The sequence below is a fragment of the Panthera tigris genome, chromosome A1, assembly GCF_018350195.1.
Source record: "Panthera tigris isolate Pti1 chromosome A1, P.tigris_Pti1_mat1.1, whole genome shotgun sequence".
Classification (NCBI taxonomy): Eukaryota; Metazoa; Chordata; class Mammalia; order Carnivora; family Felidae; genus Panthera; species Panthera tigris.
The window spans coordinates 141,974,147-141,988,652 of record NC_056660.1 but is presented as its reverse complement, the minus strand read 5'-3'; the positions used below and the strand labels follow the sequence as shown (position 1 = coordinate 141,988,652).

Sequence of the window (14,506 nt, the reverse complement as noted above, 5' to 3'; positions counted from 1 at the left end):
AAAAAAAAGAAGTTATATCCTCCTTTGCATGTAGATAATAAACGAACTCTTCACAAGTCTAATGTGATTGTTATTTTTATCTTCTTCCTAAACAATGTAAGGATCTTAGAGTATTTTGATTCCATTTATTCCCCCCACTTTTACCTGACACTATGTTTGTATATTCTAATTTTTATTGTGTGATAAGGTCATTATTAAGTTAAATTAAACTCCTCCCACCCCTGACTTCTCCTGAATCTTCAAGCTTTCATCTGGAGTCTTTTTCCTTCTGCCTGAATAATGTCCTTTAGTTTAAGTCTGTTAGTGACAAATTCTATCAGATTTTGTCTAACGATGTGTTTTCCATTCATTCTAGTACATTTACAGTTATTTTTTCAGCTTTTTAAAGATAATACTCCATTGTCTTTTGTTTTACATTGCTTCTGTTAAAATCAGTTTTCTGTCTCATTTTTGCTTCTTTGAATGTTTGTATTATAATCAGGATCTGTTCAACATTATTCTTTGTCTTTAGTTTTGGAAGTTTTACTGTAATATGACTAGATATGGTTTCCTCTTTTCTTTTTTAAAGATATGTTTGGAATTGTTTAAGATTTGTTGAATATATGGCTTAATATCTTGATCAGCTTTGGAAAATTCTTACCATAATTTCATCATATATTACTTTTACTTTATTCTCTCTTTCTCAAGTATGTGATATCTTCTTATTATATCCTCTTTTACTTATCCTAGATTAGATATTGTCCATTAATCTATCTCTACATGATTTATTTATGAATAAATGAATTATTTCCTCTGACCTATCTTCCATTTCACCACTTCTCTCTTCATCTGTGTTAAACTCATCCACTAAGTTAATTTCAGCTATCTTCTTTCAGTTCTACAATTTTCATTTGTTTACTTGTATAGTTTCTAGTTCTTATCAAAATTACCCATCTTTTCATTTATCTCCTTGGGCATAGTGAACAGTTAAATAAGACTTTTACTGCTAATTTGCGTACCTGAAGCTCTTATGGGTCTGTTTTGTGGTTGGTTGGTTTTTTTCTGGGTTTGATTGATTGGTTTATGTTCATGTTGCCTTATCTCATCACTTACCTTGTTATTTTTTATTGGGTGCCTAATGTTGTATTTTCAACATTGTTTGTAAAATTAATTTTAGGCCTAGGATGACATTTCCCTCCAGAGAGGAACACCACCAGTTTGGATTATCTCAATTCAACTTTAGAGATGAGGTCATTTGAAGTAGAGATTTAATCTTTATAAAGTTTTATAAACCTAACCCACCCTTTTTCCTAGAGTGATCCCTCAGGGTCTCAATTTGTAGCTCACCAGAGATCCCCTTGGTGGGGTGCCTAGCCCAATATGGCTGTCAAAAGCAACTTACAGCCTCTCAAAACCTCTTCTTTCAGAGTTGGCAAAAGTCCCCAGGAAAAAATCATCTCCACTTGTTGGGTCACCTCCCTGTACCTCTATCCTCCAGCCTGGGGATTCTTTACTATCTTGAGAGTTCTCAGATGTCTTCAGACAGACATTTCTAATATTCTGCTGAAAAATTCCTCTAATTTTCCTCAGTGGGTAGATTGGTTTAAATTGATAAGTCTATCATTACTAAAATCTAAGTTATTAAAAAAATGAGTTACAGAATCTACTTAATGACATTACACCATTATATAACTAGGGCTAAAAATGTATATCTTGCTTCCAGGGTGATATATTCCATTTCTATACCAATATTAGAGTATAAAAATTACTTTCCCTACTTTAGCGTCTATGAGGGAAATTGCAAAATTATAATGACAATTTGGGAATTTTTAGGTTTTTTATTATGATATAAAGTAAGCTGTTAGGAGATCTTTCTCCATTTCCCGTCTTCAGTTGTAATTTTTTATTTATTTTGGATATATGCTCACAGGGTAAAAATATATTAATGTAGAATTACATAAATTCTGGATTGGCCTCTGTTCTGCTAGGGGAAATCTGAAAATGTTTTGGCCCTTGAAAAAAAATTAGTCTTGAATTTTTTTTCTATTCTGTATTTCTAAGATTTCTCCTCCTTTCCATAGAGTTTTTATCTCCTTCCCCTCTGATTGCTATCTTGTGCCAGAATCCTGGGAAATCATTGCTTTTTTTAAATTTTTTTTTTAAATTTTTTTTTTTTTAACGTTTATTTATTTTTGAGACAGAGAGAGACAGAGCATGAACGGGGGAGGGTCAGAGAGAGGGAGACACAGAATCTGAAATAGGCTCCAGGCTCTAAGCTGTCAGCACAGAGCCTGACGCGGGGCTTGAACTCACGGGCCGAGAGATCATGACCTGAGCCGAAGTCGGCCTCTCAACCGACTGAGTCACCCAGGCGCCCCTGGAAATCATTGCTTTAAAGCAACCAGCATCATGGTCAGAAGATAGCAGGAAAAGTCCATTTTTTTTTTCTTTTTTATTAAACAAGCAACGGCATTTAAATTCTGAGATGATCAGAGTCCAGTGACGTTGCTCTCAGATTATGTGCCCTGGAGCCTCAGGAATCTCTTGAAATTGAATAATTCCCGAGCTTGAGCTCGGCATTTTGTCAAAACAGATTGAAGAGTGTTTTTTGCTTTATATAATTTTCAATTAAATAATCCTATATGCTATGATTCCTCATGACTTTGCTATTGGATGAGAGCATATGGGATTTGCTTTTTTTAAAAATCAAGCACTTTATACATAGATTGGAGGATTTGGATGTGACAAGTTTGCCCAATATGTTCTTGATACTCCCTTTCCTGAGGCCTGCAGATTAGAAGATCCTTTCAAGTAGATAATGGCAATGGCTCGCTTCTGTCACAGGTGGGTGGGTGATTGATTATAGCTTTCCTGAATGAACTCTTGTTATCCGTGGGAGAAATGCCCGTAGGCCACAGACCTAGGTCAAGCATCCTCAGTTGAAGTTGCTTATTCATTTTATTCATGAAATGGCATTGTATTTGTTGAGTATGTCCTAAGTATCAGCCCTGAGAATAGAGCAATTAAAAGTCAGACTTGGTCTTTGCCTCATGGGACTTCTGCTCTAGTGGAGAAAACATGATGAAAGTACATAATAAATAAGCAAGAGAATTGTAGGTTGTGCTGTGCATCCCAGGAAATATCAGGATGATGAGAGAGAAATCAAGAAGGCCACTTCAGATAACAGGGTAAAGGAGAGTCTAAAGCAATCAGCCTTGGCCTGAGGCATGTGAATATGTCAGTCATGTAAAGATCTGGGGAGAAGGAAGTGCAGGCAGAGGGAATAACCAGTGGGAAAGGATTTGCTATCATCAAAGACTAGAAAGGAGGGCACCCTAGGATGGGCAGGAATCAGGCTTTTAGGAACCTAGAGGCCTTGGTAGATTGCATGTTGGTCCAATTGTAAGTGAATATTTTCTCAATATGCATGACTGAAGGGATCCAATTATCCTTCTTAGAAGGCCAAGGAAATTTGTCAGGACTGATCTCATAAACTGCATAGAGCTCTGTAGCCTATAGGAAAAGCACCAAACCACTAAACCCAAAGTCAGGACACATGAAGTATGGGTCTCAGTTGTGTTCATTGTAAAGCAATCCTCATGATATTTAGCCAGTCGTTTCCATGAGGCTCTTACCAAGTCTGGATCAAATTCTGACAGCGTCTCAGCTGGTCTGCTCACCATAAGTCGGGATGCAATACAGAGTCAAGGAAAGCACTTGACTCAGAAAGGCAACACACTGAGGATATGGCAAACTACTGTCCCAAAGATCCAGCCCCCCACAGCGTGGAATTGGAGCTGCTTTTATGTTAGGAAGAGGGGGAGGCACGAGGGGGTTGGAGTCAAAAAGTAACTGATGGCTGTAGACACCTGAGGAAGGGCATGTAACCTTATCTTTGGTCTGTGGATCTTTGCATACAGGAATCTGGTCATGTCGTTCCTGTAAATCTTAAACATAACATAGTCATGGCTGTCCTTCCTTATCTCCTCGAGTGAGGTAGGTTTCAGGTAAAAAAGTTTGTACTTCCTTATCTCCTCATGTCAGGTAGGTTTCAGGTACAAAAGCACTTTCTGGCAAATCTCATCTGTAAGCAAAATTCCTCCCATGATTAACATACCTACGTGCAGGGCTAATCAAAAGTTCCTTAAGCTATAGGTCACAGCAGCACGGGAAATAGAAGCAATATGGAGTCAGACATGCCACGTTTCTCCCTGTTACAACATAATGCATGTGAAAGCATTTGTCAACACAGAGAACTGTGTGAACACAAGATGTTATTCTTTTGATTTCTGGCACAATCTATGTCCTGTAATTATCTTTCAAAGAAATTTCAGAGGGGTTACAGACCATCTGGGCATAACATCCTGAGTAAAGCAGGGAAGACTATGCCCACTTATGTGGTTGTAGGAAGGGTTAAATGAGGTTGTAGGAAGGGTGATTGTGCCATACTGCATGCCTGTCCCAGAGGCCATAGCTGCCTCCTCCCAACAAACTTTGTTCAGTGCTTATGTTCTGGATTTTTTACTATGTCAGCTCTAGTCCCCACTTCAAAACCTACCTGTCCTGTGACCCATGTTATCATCATTCTTCCCTGTAAGATAAAGAAGGATGCCTTTATGATATTCCCACCAAGTTATACCACCCCAGAAAAATGAACTAGTGTCCAGAAGGCCTAAGCAATAACTAGTTTGGGGTTATCAGTTACTGCAGAAGTCATTGGTCACATATGTGTATTTCTGGATTTTTTTGGACTCCCTGAATTACATCCAGTGAATAGCTGCTGATTTTGCATGCAGGTAGTTTGGATGTTAGACCAAAGCAACACAACAGACATTAATTATCTATACATTTTTTCCTCTCATTTAGGCCTTATCACTCAATTCCGGGCCAAATCTCCCTGATCTATCCACTGCTCTAACAGTCCCGATGTCCAACCCAACATTTTGAGCAGCATTCTCCTTCCTTCCTCTTCACCAGGAGCCCTGTAGCTATGGTGACCGTATGTCCCGGATCGTTCTGGTGTCTGTCTGTTTCTCTAGCATAATTATTAATTCATGTACTTACCCCCACCCCCCTTTGAAATGTATGCTAATTTGAAAAAGAAGTTATGTGGTAACTCTGCTTGCTGCTGAATGAATTTGAGCAAAGCTGGAAGGCACATCTAGGTTGAGAAAAAGAGACTGCAGAGCTATCAAAGCAAAGTTAAGAAGATGCCAGTGTCTCTGGGGCTCCTGGGTGGCTCACCCGGTTAAGCATCAAACTTTGGTTCAGGTCTTGATCTCACGGTTTGTGATTGGCTAAGGTCATGATCCTGTGTTTTGTGCATTCAAGCCCTATGTCAGGCTGTCTGCTGTCAGCACAGAGCCCTCTTCGGAGCTTCGGATACTCGGTCCCTGTCTCTCTGCCCCTTCCCTGCTCGCATGTGTGTGCATACATGCGCACGCTCTAAAATAAAAAAATTATTCTTTAGTACATAGAGATTTTACATTGTTTCCTTTTTACATTAGGCTAATTTCATTATACGTCCCCCAAAGAATTTCACTTCTGATGTCTATATGCTTGAAAATCCTTTTTTTTAATTGTCCTATCATATTTCAACAAAAGTATGTGAACAAAGTGAAATTAGAAAAAAATTCTTGTGACTGTAAAGCTCTAAGCGTAAAAAAAGAAAGAAAACTTAAGGTGGTCCTGTCACTATAATTGTTTTCACCAACTATAATCATTAACCATGAAAGTAAAATTTCACTGGAAATGTATCACTTAGTAAGATGGATAGGGCTGCTTTGGTTTTTAAGCAAGTTCAGTTCTTTTTGGCTGAGTATAATTTATTGTATCAATTGTATTACCTTTTTTATTTTTCAAACGTCAGTGCTGAGGAGCATTATTTATATAAATAAGCAATGAAAGGACTTTTCTTCTAGCAATGTCATTCATTTCTCTGAAGTCCAGAGTTATAGGTAAAAAATGAGCCAGTAATCCGTTATCAAAATACATTTTAAAAATTTTTTATTTTAGAGAATAAGAGTGAGAGTGAGCAAGAGGGATGGAGGGAGAGAGAGACAGAGAGAGAATCTTAAGCAGGCTCCTCGCTCAGTGTGGAGCCCTACACAGGGCTTGGTCCCACCACCCTGGGATCACGACCTGAGCAGAAATCAAGAGTCAGATGCTCAGCTGACTGAACCACCCAGGTGCCCCTCAAAAATAATTTTTAATGTGCTATCAGCTGACAATAGGTTCACTTTCACCTTTTTGGAAAGTAAAAACTTGGAAACTAGCTTTTGCAAGAATTGGACTTACTAAAGAATTTATTTCCCAATCTTTAAAGTTGTTCACTTTCTCAAAAGCAATGCCAATATTTTGAACTGTTCCCTAGTTTGGAATCCCTGGGGTCTTTCCTCTCTGGAGCAACACCCAGAATGTAGTACAGGACAGGTGGGAGGTATTCCTGCCTTTTGTCAAAAGTGAGAGAAAAAAGGCTAGAAGAGAGGAAGTGAGAAAAGTAGAACCAGCCAGGCAAGGGAATTTCCCAGGCAAATGAATTTCAGGCAAGAGCCCCTGTGCTCATAAATCTGGAAACTGATTCCCTTAGCCTCTAACCCACAAATATACACCCTGAAAGAAAATCTTCCTGATGCTCAGGGCTACATGTACCTCACTCTGAAGATCCAGCACCAATATCTAAAAACATCGACAGTGTTCAAGAACTGTCAGAAATTTATTTTCTTTTTATTAAGTTAATTTTATTTATTTATGATTCAGTAATATGTTCACTGGAATAAAATTAAAAGACATTAAAGGGTATATAGTAAACCTTTGCCCTCCCACTCTTGTCTGTCAGCCATCAGTTCTTTTCTCCAGGGAATGGGTGTGACGGTTTCCTGTGAAATTCGCAAAGATAATCTGTGCATATTCATGCAATTATCAACAGATATACTTCTTCCTCTTTTGCAACTGCCACTTTACACGTTGCATTGCGCCTTACTATTTTGTTACTGTTTTGCTTAGAAATTACACTGGAGATTTTTTTTCATGCCATCATGTGAACAATCACGTTTGTTGGACTGAACAGTATTTTATTGAATGTTACATTTGGCTTAAACATGCCCAAATTGATAGCCTTTTAGGTTATTTCCAATCATTTCTATTAAAATAATACTGAGATAAATGTGTTGTTCATGTATGACTTTGCATCTGTGTGAATGTATTTGTTGGGAAACTTCTTTTGTTTTAATGTTTATTTATTTTTGAGAGAGACAGAGACAGAATGAGAGTGGGTTAGGGGCAGAGAGAGAGGGAGACACAGAATCCGAAGCAGCCTCCAGGCTCCAAGCTGTCAGCACAGAGCCTGATGCGGGGCTCGAACTCACGAGCGGTGAGATCATGACCTGAGCCAAAGTCTGACGCTCAACCGACTGAGCCACCCAGGCACCCCTGTTGGGAAACTTCTAAAAGTGGGATGTCTGGGCAAAAGTCCTGTGTATGTATTATTTTGATTAAACATTAGTAGAGTGCTCATCTCCAAAGAGGATGTACCAATTTAATCTACCACCAGCCAACACTAAGAGTGCCTATATTATCTATAAAATCTGTAACTATTACTACATAACAAATCACCCCAAAACTTAGTGGCTTCAAACAACAACAATAATTTCTTCCAGTTTCTGTGGGTCCAGCTGAGGAATGACTTAGCTGGGTTGTTCTGGTTTGGGATCCTTCAGAAGGTTATGTTCAGATGGCAGTGGGGGCTGGCGTCATTTTGAAGACTTCCTCGGTCCTGTGTCTGGTGTAGGACTGGGTGGAGCCAAATCGTTGGGCAATGAAATTGCTGGGTCCACTGAAATGTCTCTTTCTACCCTTTTGTGGTCTTTCCACATAGTTACTCTAGCCTGGTGGCATCAGGGTAGCCAGACTTCTTTGGAAACAAGAGGCAAGATAGGTGCCCAGGGCATGCAATTTAAGGAGGCGTTCTTTTTTTAAGGCTGACCCTGCATTGGCACAACATTGAGAATGAGTGCTTTCTTTCTTTCTTTCTTTTTTTTTTTTTGAATGTTTATTTATTTTTGAGAGAGAGAGAGAAGAGAGCATGAGTGGAGGAAGGGGAGGGGCGGAGAGAGGGAGACACAGAATCTGAGGCAGGCTCCAGGCTCAGGGCTGTCATCACAAAGCCCAACCCGGGGCAGCACTCACGAACTGGGAGATCATGACCTGGACCGAAGTCAAATGCTTAACTGACTGAGCCACCCAGGTGCCCAGAAGATGAGTGCTTTCTTACATTTTGGGACCTGGCATATTTCTTACCTCACCTTGGTCCTGGCCCTGCTTACACATCACGTGACATCCCTTCTATACACCATTCTTCTGACGAATAACAAGCCCACCCAGAGGCAAGGGGAGGAGGTGCAGAGGAGAGAACTCCATCTTGATGGGAAGAGTGTCATTCACCTTGTACAGAGAATATATTGAATATACGTTCAAGCTCTGTACCTTGCCAGTCTGACGAGTAAAGCATGGCTTTCTATTTCAAAATAAACTTTCTGTGTCGCCTGAGTGGCTCATTCACTTGAGTGTCTGACTTCAGCTCAGGTCATGATCTCAAAGTTCATGTGTTCAAGCTCCAGGTCTGGCTCTCTACTGTCAGTGAGGAGCCTGCTTTGGATCCTCTGTCCCCCTCTCTGTCTGCCCTTCCACCCCTCCCCCAAATAAATAAACATTAAAATAAAATAAACTTCTTTCTGAATGTAGTGAAATTATACTTTTAACTTACATTCCTCTTATTATAAGTGAGGTAAATATATTTTGCGGTCTGCTTTTTCTTTGGCTAATTGTCTTTATAGCCTTTGCTCATTTTTCTGTTGGTTCTCTATTGGTTTTCACCCATTTTTCTATCAGTTAACTCAATGTGTGAAGGGTTAACCAATCTTTTGTCTGTGATGTGAGTTGTGAACATTATCTCAGTTTATTGTTCACCATTTTACTTTGCTTATGATAGCTTTTTCATGAAAAAATGTATTTTTCTGTAGTGAAATTTGTCTTTTAGCCTTCTGTATTTTCTGTCATGCTTGGAAAGGCCTGTATCACTCTGAAATTATAAAAGTTTTTTCATGTTCTCTACTCCTGTGTATGTGTGTTTAGCTTGCTTTTTTTTTTAATTTATTATTTTTAAATTTATATCCAAGTTAGTTAGCATATAATGCTATAATGACTTCAGGAGTAGATTCCAGTGATTCATCCCCTATGTATAACACCCAGCACTCATCCCAACAAGTGTCCTCCCTAATGCCAACTAAAGGGTGGACCTTTAGTCCACCCCCCCATCCACAACCCCTCCAGTAACCCTCAGTTTGTTCTCTGTATTTAAGAGTCTCTTATGTTTTGTCCCCCTCCCTGTTTTTATATTATTTTTGCTTCCCTTCCCTTATTTTCATCTGTTTTCTATCTCAAATTCCTCATACAAGTGAAGTCATATGGTATGTGTCTTTCTCTGACTAATTTCACTTAGCATAATACCCTCCATTTCCATCCATGTAGTTGCAAATGGCAAGATTTCATCCTTTTTGCTCACCAAGTAATACTTCACTGTAGGTATGTGTGTGTGTGTGTGTGTGTGTGTGTGTGTGTATATATATATATATATATATATATATATATATATATATATATTATATACCACATCTTCTTTATCCATTCATCTGTCAATGGACATTTGGGCTCTTTCAATACTTGGGCTATTGTTGATAAGGCTACTTAGCTTGCTTTGTTTTTTAACATGTTTCCTTTGATGCATTTTTAGTGTTAGATTAGTATTTTTACTTTAAGTCGTGAAGAAGGGATTCAAATGTCCTTTTTTCCAAAAGGTATCCAGTTGACTTAAAATGTTACATATGTCATGTCGCATTCATGAGATTTGTCTCATTTTTGTCTCGTTCTTCTGTCCCATTCATTCATGTGGGTGTTTATGTGATAGTTCCATGTGTCTTTGATGGGACCACAGATTTATTGGGGGCTCCACACATGCACTCACGATGTCACCCAACAACTGCATGGTTACTCAGTGCCCACATGGTGGCTTCTGCCCGAGGCTGTGCCCAGAGGCAGTGGGGTGCAGTCTTCTCCCCGGTGGCCCAGGCCCAGTTGGTGCCTTCCTCCTGGGCAGCTGAGGAGGGCACCAGGGTGGCCCTCACCTGGAAAGGGGGTGAGCAGGGAGCCAGTGGCCAGGGTGGAGGGGCTGGCTGCCCTCACCCCAGGGAGTGGAGCGTCTGCAGCTGTTTCACCATCTGCTGGCTGGTCTCTGGGATCTTGCCAGCCAGGAACACCTTGTCCACAACCGTGTAAACGTTGTAGAAGTTGAACACCAGGTCCAGTTCACAGACATTGTGGAAATACTCCTTTAAGACCTCCACGAAGTTGTGGATTGCCTAGCATTGGGAAGTGATCTAGAAATGCAGACCTCCACCAGGTTGGTGTGATTGATCTCGCACGGTCGTTACGTGTGCACCTCCTCATTCAACCTGTTCCTCATCGTCATCGAACTGCATGTACCATGTGGCCAGGTGCACCTTGCCCATGCGGTCCTGGTTGAGGATGTAGCAGATGTGGGGACTCCTGTCTGGACCCCAGCTGCTCAGTCTGGTGGCTATCGGGCAGCTCCAGCTCTGGCAACAGTTCATTTTTTTTCTCCCCACAGTTTTAGGGATCGTAGCCACGTGATGTATTTTAATACCTGGTAGTCTACTTCCCCTTATTTATCATTTTCATGATGTTCTAGGTTATTCCTTCTAGTTTACTTTTCCATGAAAACAATTCCTACACTTGATCTTAGCCAAAAGGCGAGAAGTGATCCGTGAAAACAATTCCTTAAGTTAATTGCATGGTGATATTACCAGTCATTAAATGTGATTAGGATGACACCCTGGGGTGTTTGGGATTTTTCTGCACATAAAAGAAGGAAATGGGAGGTAACCTGGCATCCTAAAAAGAAAATTGGCACTCGGAGGGATGAATTTCAATCTTAAACCTGCAGAATATTCTATGGCCTTGGTCCAATCCATGACAATGCTTGAATAGAAATGAACCAGGGTGCTGAAGATTAATGAGAAGAAAAAAACCCTAACTTTTTATAAGATCGTTTTCCTCTTTTAATAATTTTAGTATGCCAGATCTCTCAGGGTAATGGAATCTCTCTTTAGTGACTAGGAGTCATGCATTATTTCTGATTGTTCATCTTTGGTGGTGTTTTGGTATAATTTGCAGAAAAGCAATTTTTTCCTAAAAGCATAGAAGGGAGTAGTAGATAGGATTCAGTCATTAGAGGTTTTATTCACAAATATTGTGTTGGGCTTTTACATGATTTCCCACAAACAAATAAGTCTAATGAAGTCTCCTAGAAGCACATTTTTGTTACTTTTCCATTTCAGTTTCAGGACTGTAAACACACGTTTCTATGTTGTGACTAATGCACAACAATATTTAAAGCCTAGGACTTGGCTCATATTGAAACTTTCCTACTGAAGGGATCAAAGGCATTTTGCTATTACTCTTTCTCCATTTTCCTGGGATCTGGGAGATACTGCAGAATCTCTTGTGGTCCATACTTATAAAATTCTTGGATTTATTGAGGTTTTGCTGTTATTATTTAATAATCAGTCTTAGGATTTTGCGATTCCTATCCAGGGAAAAAGCAAAGCTCAAAATTCAAGAAAAGCATGAATACGAAGCAAACAAACTGAAAATGTGAAGACCCTGTCATGTATTGAATTGTAGCTACAAAAAGATGTATACAAATCCTAACCTCTCTACCTATGAATGTGACCTTTTTTGAAAATAAGTTATTTCTTAAAGTTTAAGGTTCTAACATGTTGATTTGATACATTTATATATTGCAATATGATTGCCACCATGGCTTTAGTTAATACCTCTATCACCTCACATAACTATCATTTTTTTGTGTGTGTGGTGAGAATATTTAAGATCTAGTCTCTTAGTAATTTTGAAGTATGTAATTCCATATTGTTGACTATTGGGAATAGGCTCTTTGGAAGTATGATTAGTTAAGGTTCTCTAGATGAAATCATCCTGCCTTTAGACTGGGCCTTAAATCTAATAACTGGTGTCTCTGTGAGAAAAAGGGGAAAATTTGACACACAGAGACACAGAGGAGAGGACGCCATGTAGGTGGAGGTGAGGATTGGAATGATGCGTTCACAAGCCACGAAAAACTAAAGATTGCAGGTAGTGACCAAAAGCTAGGAGACAGGCATGAAACAGATTCTCCCTGAGGGCCTCTGGAAAGAAACAACCTTGCTAGCACCTTGATTTCAGACTTCTAGTCTGCAGAACTGTAAGAGAATACGTTTCTGCTGATTTAAGCCACTTAGGCTATGGTAATTTGTTATTGTGAAAAAAAAAAATGGCAGCCATACAAAATTAATATAGCCCTGTCAGGAGAGGCTGGGAAGGAAAGCTTTTGTTCTGAATCTAGCACACTTGTGTTTTGCTATTTGTGTGTGGGGGTTTTTAAAAAAATTTTTTTTAATGTTTATTTTCGAGAGAGAGAGGCAGAGTGCAAGTGGAGGAGGGTAGAGAGAGGGAGATACAGAATCTGAAGCAGGCTCCAGGCTCCAAGCGGTCAGCACAGAGCTCAATGCAGACTCGAACCCACAAACCGTGAGATCACCACCTGAGCCGAAGTCAGAGGCTCAACCGACTGGGGCCACCCAGGCACTCTGAGTCCAGCACACTTGTGAAGCAGAAGAAATACGTCTTCAGCAGCTTTCTGCCTCCACCCGGTTCTCCCTCTTTTGACTTTCCTGCCCTGGTGTCCACTGTGTCAGGCCTCATTCAGATTGCTCCTTTGTGAGTCACTCTCTTCCACCTCACAAAAGTACCCTCATTTCCTCTTCAAATCTTTTCCTGTGCCAAGACCTCCACCGGTGATCAGCTTACAACAGCTTGTTCACAGCGTGGTAGAGAACAATAATGTGGGGTGTTGACCCTCTGAGGAAAATTCTTATCTTTAAAACAGATGGAAAGGACTTTACCACAGAGGAATTCTCTCTTCTGGTAGAATCTCTAGAATTAACACGTGGGCGAGGTGGATACTTTTGAAGAGGCTCTTCTTCCGTCCTCAGACCTCCGTGCCTTCTCCCCCTCACCTCTTCCAGGAATCCTGGTTTCCATGGCTTCTTTAGAGTGAAAGAGGGACCCCACTATCTCCATCTACACAACTGCCCTCTCCAGGCACAGCATCCCATGGCGAGTGGGGGCCAGGTTGGGCAAGGCAGATTGGCCTGGAGGTTAAGGTTCATGGAAAAACTGCTTTGAAGGAAAGGAGATTTTTTTTTTTTTTTGAGAGAAAGAGAGAGAGAGAGAGAGAGCGCGCGCAAGTGAGTGGGGGATAGAGAGAAAGGGAGAGAGATAGGGAGAGAGAATCCCAGTGGGGCTCATGCTCACCAGAAGTGAGGCTCAAGTTCACCCAATGTGGGGCTCAAGCTCACCGGATGCAAGGCTCGAACTAATGAAACGTGAGATCATGACTCAGCCAAAGTTGATTGCTTAACCAACTGAGCCACACAGTCACCCCCAAAGGGAGATTTTCTGTGAAGGTCATGTATGGGCTGAACAGCTACCTAATTTTCACAGCCCAGTAGAAAATAAAAATGTGGGGCCCCTTGTGCATATATATTAAGAATTTCATCATGGTGACAGCAGAGCATTAAACCATGTCAGGCCCCACCTCCTTTTTCTGAAAGAGAGAGAGTGCATGCAGGGGAGAGGGGCAGGGGAGAGAGAGAGAGAGAGAGAGAGAGAGAGAGAGAGAGAGAATCCTGAGCAGGCTCCACATTCATTGTGGAGCCCAGTATAGGCCTCGATCCCATGATCCTGGGATCATGACCTGAGCTCAAATCAAGAGTCAGAATCTCAACTCCCTGAACCACCCAGGTGCCCCAATATCAGGGCCCTTCTAAACATGGGACCCTGTGCCACCACACAGGCTTCACACCCATGAAGCTGGCCCTGTGTGGGGGTCACCAAAAGCTTTGAGTCAGAACAGAGGGGCTGTGTTAACTTGCAGCAGTAGGTGTCTATTTGTGGACTTGAGCTCATTCCAGAAATTGGTGTGGCACAAAGAGAAGCTGCCACTATCAGAGATGTGGGCTTGGCATGGGGACTCAAAGGAGGGGATGTGCAGGTTGGCTAGATGAGGTGGTGCAGGTGATGGAAGAAAAGAGAAAACAGAAAAAATGGCCTGATACTTAAAATTTTCTCCACCAGGAGCCTGGTGTCTGGGGGAGTTCTTGTTTTTGGACCCCAAAGTCATCTTCTGCCAGTCCAAGAGCCAATTAGTTGGCATAAGCAAAGGGGTGAGGTGCATGTGACGGGAAATTTGGGGTGAAGAGGAAGGATGGGATACTGAAGCTGAGGGAGAAGCATACAAAGGCAGAGATTTAGGGGGAAAGAGGCACATCTAGGGGACTTTTTTTTTTTTTTAAATGTTTATTCATTTTTGAGAGAGAGGGGCACAGAGCAC

General features: G+C 40.9%; 1 pseudogene; it reads right to left on the bottom strand.

Moving 5' to 3' along the window:
• Positions 1–10,214: 10,214 nt before the first annotated feature.
• On the bottom strand, positions 10,215–10,646 carry LOC122230583 (annotated as a pseudogene).
• Positions 10,647–14,506: the final 3,860 nt, after the last annotated feature.